Raw genomic sequence first — 8,249 nt, 5'->3', positions numbered from 1 at the left:
GGATTGTCAGTTTGAGGCCATTTGATTGGATGGTTTGTACAAGAAGGATGAGTCTGATGGTGCTTACAGAGACATTGTTTGAGATCAAGGTTGAATCAATGATGAAGATATAACTCTGTCTTTATGAATAAAACATGAAGTTGAGGAAGTTAATTCATTTTAATCCATTTGATTTGTTTCACAGCTTAAAATAAAAGATTAATCGGAACAAAAAGCCATTAGATTTTATTAATTGAAATGAATTTCCGTTGAAAGGAGAAGACACTGCAGGGTTTTACATTTGACTAATTCAAAAATTTGTTCGTCAATATAAACTTGAATGTTTCATGTGTCAATTGTCATCATAAGCTGGCCTATTCTTAAAGTTCAAAGCAAACTAGTTTTAAAAATAAAAAATATTTTACATCCACAAATATGACTCTGGGATGGCTGAGGGGACGGAAAATATGTGAGGATGGCTGGGAGGGTCATCCGGAGGGTGGGCGGGGTGGTCTTGGAGAAGTTGGAGATTTCTGTATTTTTCAAACACCTGAAATAGCTTTTTTCCTGTGATCTCGAGCCATAATCATTATGACTAATTGTAGGTAAAAATATATATATATATTTCTGCATATCTAACCATAACTCTTGAGCTGTTTGTTTTTATTTGATCTTTATTTAACTAGGCAAGTCAGTTAAGAACAAATTCTTATTTGAACTGCCTGTTCAGGGGCAGAATGACAGATTTGTACCTTGTCAGCTCTTTGAACTTGGAACAGTGGCTACCCTGCCACCCCTTAACCACTGGCTACCCTGTTCAGGGGCAGAATGACAGATTTGTACCTTGTCAGCTAACCACTAGGGGCCTTTGAACTTGCAACCTTCCGCCGTTACACTAACCACAGGCTACCCTGCCGCCCCTCTCTAACCACTAGGCTACCCTGCCACCCCTCCACTCTAACCACTAGGCTACCCTGCCGCCCCTCCACTCTAACCACTAGGCTACCCTGCCGCCCCTCCACTCTAACCACTAGGCTACCCTGCCGCCCCTCCACTCTAACCACTAGGCTACCCTGCCGCCCCTCCACTCTAACCACTAGGCTACCCTGCCGCCCCTCCACTCTAACCACTAGGCTACCCTGCCGCCCCTCCACTCTAACCACTAGGCTACCCTGCCGCCTCTACACTCTAACCACTAGGCTACCCTGCCGCCCCTCCACTCTAACCACTAGGCTACCCTGCCGCCCCTCCACTCTAACCACTAGGCTACCCTGCCTACCCTCCACCCCTCCACTCTAACCACTAGGCTACCCTGCCGCCTCTACACTCTAACCACTAGGCTACCCTGCCGCCCCTCCACTCTAACCACTAGGCTACCCTGCCGCCTCTCTAACCACTCTAACCACTAGGCTACCCTGCCGCCCCTCCACTCTAACCACTAAACTACCCTGCCGCCTCTCCACTCTAACCACTAGGCTACCCTGCCGCCCCTCCACTCTAACCACTAGGCTACCCTGCCGCCCCTCCACTCTAACCACTAGGCTACCCTGCCGCCCCTCCACTCTAACCACTAGGCTACCCTGCCGCCCCTCCACTCTAACCACTAGGCTACCCTGCCGCCCCTCCACTCTAACCACTAGGCTACCCTGCCGCCCCTCCACTCTAACCACCCTAGGCTAACCCTGCCCCTGCCGCCCTCCACTCTAACCACTAGGCTACCCTGCCGCCTCTCCACTCTAACCACTAGGCTACCCTGCCGCCCCTCCACTCTAACCACTAGGCTACCCTGCCACCCCTCCACTCTAACCACTAGGCTACCCTGCCGCCCCTCCACTCTAACCACTAGGCTACCCTGCCGCCCTCCACTCTAACCACTAGGCTACCCTGCCGCCCCTCCACTCTAACCACTAGGCTACCCTGCCGCCCCTCCACTCTAACCACTAGGCTACCCTGCCGCCCCTCCACTCTAACCACTAGGCTACCCTGCCGCCCCTCCACTCTACCCTAACCACTAACCACTAGGCTACCCTGCCGCCCCTCCACTCTAACCACTAGGCTACCCTGCCGCCCCTCCACTCTAACCACTAGGCTACCCTGCCGCCCCTCCACTCTAACCACTAGGCTACCCTGCCGCCCCTCCACTCTAACCACTAGGCTACCCTGCCGCCCCTCCACTCTAACCACTAGGCTACCCTGCCGCCCCTCCACTCTAACCACTAGGCTACCCCTGCCGCCCCTCCACTCTAACCACTAGGCTACCCTGCCGCCCCTCCACTCTAACCACTAGGCTACCCTGCCGCCCCTCCACTCTAACCACTAGGCTACCCTGCCGCCCCTCCACTCTAACCACTAGGCTACCCTGCCGCCCCTCCACTCTAACCACTAGGCTACCCTGCCGCCCCTCCACTCTAACCACTAGGCTACCCTGCCGCCCCTCCTCCACTCTAACCACTAGGCTACCACTGGCTACCCTGCCGCCCCTCCACTCTAACCACTAGGCTACCCTGCCGCCCCTCCACTCTAACCACTAGGCTACCCTGCCGCCCCTCCACTCTAACCACTAGGCTACCCTGCCGCCCCTCCACTCTAACCACTAGGCTACCCTGCCGCCCCTCCACTCTAACCACTAGGCTACCTGCCGCCCCTCCACTCTAACCACTAGGCTACCCTGCCGCCCCTCCACTCTAACCACTAGGCTACCCTGCCGCCCCTCCACTCTAACCACTAGGCTACCCTGCCGCCCCTCCACTCTAACCACTAGGCTACCCTGCCGCCCCTCCACTCTAACCACTAGGCTACCCTGCCGCCCCTCCACTCTAACCACTAGGCTACCCTGCCGGCCCTCCACTCTAACCACTAGGCTACCCTGCCGCCCCTCCACTCTAACCACTAGGCTACCCTGCCGCCCCTCCACTCTAACCACTAGGCTACCCTGCCGCCCCTCCACTCTAACCACTAGGCTACCCTGCCGCCCCTCCACTCTAACCACTAGGCTATGCTTCTCTGTATCTCTGCTAAAATCTGGGTAAAATATTGACAGTATTATTCAGTACATTTCGTTATCGCTTGCTTTTCGAAAGTCTACCAACCTTGCCATCAGGCATGCCAGCTAAGATAGTGAGACAAGCTAGCTACTCTAACTTGATTGATAGACTGAATTGGCTAGTTATTAGGTTGGGAGATTGGGAACCTATCAGGTCTAGTAGTATAACAGAGAAACAACTAAACATTTTTTGTTGTTGTTGAGGAATTATACTATTTTTAACAGGACAAACCCATAGGGGGCACAGGGGCAACGTGGGTATGATGCCTCTGAATGCAATAATAAGCACATTTTTCTCAAGTAACAAAGAAAGGTCAAGGTCGGGGAGTAATACGGCCTGTTGTTCTATTGTTCTATTGATCATCATGAGTTGGTGTTCCAGAACTAAAGATAGACGAACATTCCATGAATGTGTCCAAGGACTTCAGAAAGATTCCTTCTCAGACGAACCTCTACTAACAGCCACAGAGGTCGAGGATCAACCGTGGGAAGCGTGTGTCCGTCCCTCAGTTCCTCTGACAGTGGAACGTAATATTTAGAAACACAGATGGTAATAATGACGAGGAGGATACAAATCTTTCCATCCATTTTGGGCCTCAGCCAAGGGCTGCATCCCAAATGGAACTCTATTTCCTTTATAGTGCCCTAGGGCTCTTTGTAGGGAACAGGGGACCATTTGGGACGTATCCAAGAGGTAATGCTTCCGTTGTCCTTCCTTAGTAGGCCCAATTAACATGCTTTTCCTTCTTCAAGGTATTTGAATTCAGTCCAATGTACTCCACAGTACAGGACAGGACACTAAAGGACACTACAGGACAGGACAGGGCACTACAGGACAGGACACTACAGGACAGGATACTACAAGACAGGACACTATAGGACAGGACAGAATACTACAAGACAGAATACTGCAAGACAGGACACTACAGGACATGACACTACAGGACAGGGCACTACAGGACAGGACAATACAGGACAGGACACTACAGGACAGGACACTACAGGACAGGACAGGATACTACAAGACAGGATACTATAGGACACTACAGGACAGGATACTACAAGACAGGACACTACAGGACAGAACACTACAGGACAGGACACTACAGGACATGACACTACAGGACAGGACAGGATACTACAAGACAGATTAGTGCAAGACAGGACATGACACTACAGGACAGGACACTACAGGACAGGGCACTACAGGACAGGATACTACAAGACAGGACACTACAGGACAGGACACTACAGGACAGGACACTACAGGACAGGACACTACAGGACAGGACAATACAGTACAGGACACTACAGGACAGGATACTACAAGACAGGACACTACAGGACAGGACACTACAGGACAGAACACTACAGGACAGAACACTACAGTACAGGACACTAGAGGACAGGACACTACAGGACAGGACACTACAGGACATGACACTACAGGACAGGGCACTACAGGACAGGACAATACAGGACAGGACACTACAGGACAGGACACTACAGGACAGGACAGGATACTACAAGACAGGATACTATAGGACACTACAGGACAGGATACTACAAGACAGGACACTACAGGACAGAACACTACAGGACAGGACACTACAGGACATGACACTACAGGACAGGACAGGATACTACAAGACAGGACACTACAGGACAGGACACTACAAGACAGGACACTACAGGACAGGGCACTACAGGACAGGATACTACAAGACAGGACACTACAGGACAGGACACTACAGTACAGGACACTACAGGACAGGACACTACAGGACAGGACACTACAGGACAGGACACTACAGGACATGACACTACAGGACAGGGCACTACAGGACAGGATACTACAAGACAGGACACTACAGGACAGGACAGGATACTACAAGACAGGACACTACAGGACAGGACACTACAGTACAGGACACTACAGGACAGGACACTACAGGACAGGACAATACAGTACAGGACACTACAGGACAGGACACTACAGGACATGACACTAAAGGACAGGATACTACAAGACAGGACACTACAGGACAGGACAGGATACTACAAGACAGATTAGTGCAAGACAGGACATGACACTACAGGACAGGACACTACAGGACAGGGCACTACAGGACAGGACACTACAGGACAGGACACTACAGGACAGGACACTACAGGACCGGACACTACAGGACAGGACACTACAGGACAGGGCACTACAGGACAGGACAGGATACTACAAGACAGAATACTGCAAGACAGGACACTACAGGACAGGACACTAAAGGACAGGACAGGATACTACAAGACAGAATACTGCAAGACAGGACACTACAGGACAGGACACTACAGGACAGGGCACTACAGGACAGGGCACTACAGGACAGGGCACTACAAGACAGGACACTACAGGACCGGACACTACAGTACAGGACACTACAGGACAGGACACTACAGGACAGGACACTACAGGACAGGGCACTACAAGACAGGACACTACAGGACCGGACACTACAGTACAGGAAACTACAGGACAGGACACTACAGGACATGACACTACAGGACAGGACACTACAGGACAGGACAGGATACTACAAGACAGAATACTGCAAGACAGGACACTACAGGACAGGACACTAAAGGACAGGACAGGATACTACAAGACAGAATACTGCAAGACAGGACACTACAGGACAGGATACTATAGGACACTACAGGACAGGACACTAAAGGACAGGACAGGATACTACAAGACAGAATACTGCAAGACAGGACACTACAGGACAGGACACTACAAGACAGGATACTATAGGACACTACAGTACAGGACACTACAGGACAGGACACTACAGGACAGGACACTACAGGACAGAATACTACAAGACAGGACACTACAGGACAGAATACTACAAGACAGGATACTACAGGACAGGACACTACAGGACAGGATACTACAGGACAGGACAGGACACTACAGGACAGGATACTATAGGACAGGACACTACAGGACAGGACACTACAGGACAGGACACTACAGGACAGGATACTATAGGAAAGGACACTACAGGACAGGACACTACAGGACATGACACTACAGGACAGGACAGGACACTACAGGACAGGATACTACAGGACAGGACACTACAGGACAGGACACTACAGGACAGGATACTACAGGACACTACAGGACAGGACACTACAGGACAGGATACTATAGGACACTACAGGACAGGACATCAATCCAAGATGGCATAGCAGTCAGACGTCGTTGTCCTGTCGTGTCCCTTGTATATATCGTTTTACATCTTCTTCGTCGCATATCCTTTAAAATATTTTGCTAAACCTCAGCATCTAAATACTCTCCTGCAACCCACCTCACCCAATGTGGCGTGGATCTGCCTTTTTTTCTAAAGTATTTATATTTACTTCGGATCTGGAATTCATTGCCAGCGGTCATCAACTAACCTTCAGCTCGGAAAATCTCTCGTCAGTTCGAACAACGTGACTCATAACGGACCTATTATTTTTAACCGCGGATTCCTACCGCAAACTGAACATTTTCATCTGGATTTTCACAACTAGCTAACCGCAATCCCGGATGATTGCGGTTAGCTGGCTACGTTTCCATCCCAGAGCAAGCACCAATTAGCTTGAAGCTAGCCCGGCCAGGGCTCCTGTGCTACCACCGAAGCATACTCCTGGACTACAATACCCGGACCCCTTCTACAGCCGGTACGGGGCATAGAACCCTGCAGATCCCCTACGACTGGAATACTGACATAATCTGCCCGAGGACTCCAACAGGCCCCTCAGGCGCGACGCCCGCTGAAGGCCGATTATGCTAACCAGCTAGGCCTGCTAGCTACCTAGAACTACTTGGAACCCTACTAATTCCACGACTGGTCTATCGACGTCACCGCACAAAGAGGCAAAAACAGACCTACCCCCATCGCGACATCCCCCAAAGGCTAACTTTCTAGCCCCTGCTATCTGCTTTCTTGCTAACCCGGTCTGCTAACTGCTAGCTTGCCTGCCCGGTCTGCTAACTGCTAGCCCTTGCTAACTGCTTGCTTGCTAACTCGGTCTGCTAACTGCTAGCCCCTACTAACTGCTAGCTTGCCGTGCCCGGTCTGCTAACTGCTAGCTTGCCTGCCCGGTCTGTTAACTGCTAGCCCTTGCTAACTGCTTGCTTGCTAACCCGGTCTGCTAACTGCTAGCCCTTGCTAACTGCTTGCTTGCTAACCCGGCCTGCTAACTGCTAGCTTGTTTAGCCCCGGCCTACTAACTGATAGCGTGTTAGCATCGGCCTGCTAACTGTCTGAATCGCCGTGTTCCCAGTCAGCCCAACCACTCACTGGACCCATATGTTCACTTGGCTACGCATGCCTCTCTCTAATATTAATATGCCTTGTCCATTACTGTCCTGGTTAGTGATTACTGTCTTATTTCAATGTAGAGCCTCTAGCCCTGCTCAATATGCCTTAACCAACCATGTTGTTCCATCTCCTACATATGCGATGACATCACCTGGTTTAAACATCTCTAGAGACTATATCTCTCTCTTCATTACTCAATGCCTAGGTTTACCTCCAATGTACTCACATCCTACCTTACCTTTGTCTGTACACTATGCCTTGAATCTATGCTATCATGCCCAGAAACCTGCTCCTTTTACTCTCACTGTTATGCAGGTGAGTGAGGACCCAAAAGCGACTTAACAGAAACAGAGTTTATTCAAGTCCAAACAGAAAATAACAAATCCTGAATCCTTAACAGGAAATGTCCAAACGGGGAATAACAGAAATCCTCTAGTCTGTAGAGGGGAAGGACAGGATAAGCGGCCACAGACTGCAGGTCGCTTCGGGTAGGCGCAGGCCGTAGCTGACAGAGACACCTGCTCACACGCAGCATCTGATGAAGGCAAAAACACGACAGGCCGGAACGGAACAAGAACACAGCACAGCAAACAAGGATCCGACAAGGACAGAAGCAGAAACGAAGAGAGAAATAGAGACTTAATCAGAGGGCAAAATAGGGGACAGGTGTGAAAGAGTAAACGAGGTCGTTAGGAGAATGAGGAACAGCTGGGAGCAGGAACGGAACGATAGAGAGAGAGAGAGAGAGAGGGAGAGAGGGAGGGAAAGAGAGAGGGAAAGAAACCTTCCTGTGCTTAATTGACTCTGGTAAGACCAGCAGGGGGAAACGAATAGAAGAGAAAGCACAGGGACAA

The sequence above is a fragment of the Oncorhynchus gorbuscha genome, linkage group LG14 (assembly GCF_021184085.1).
Source record: "Oncorhynchus gorbuscha isolate QuinsamMale2020 ecotype Even-year linkage group LG14, OgorEven_v1.0, whole genome shotgun sequence".
In the NCBI taxonomy this organism is placed as follows: Eukaryota; Metazoa; Chordata; class Actinopteri; order Salmoniformes; family Salmonidae; genus Oncorhynchus; species Oncorhynchus gorbuscha.
This window is presented reverse-complemented; position numbering follows the sequence as displayed.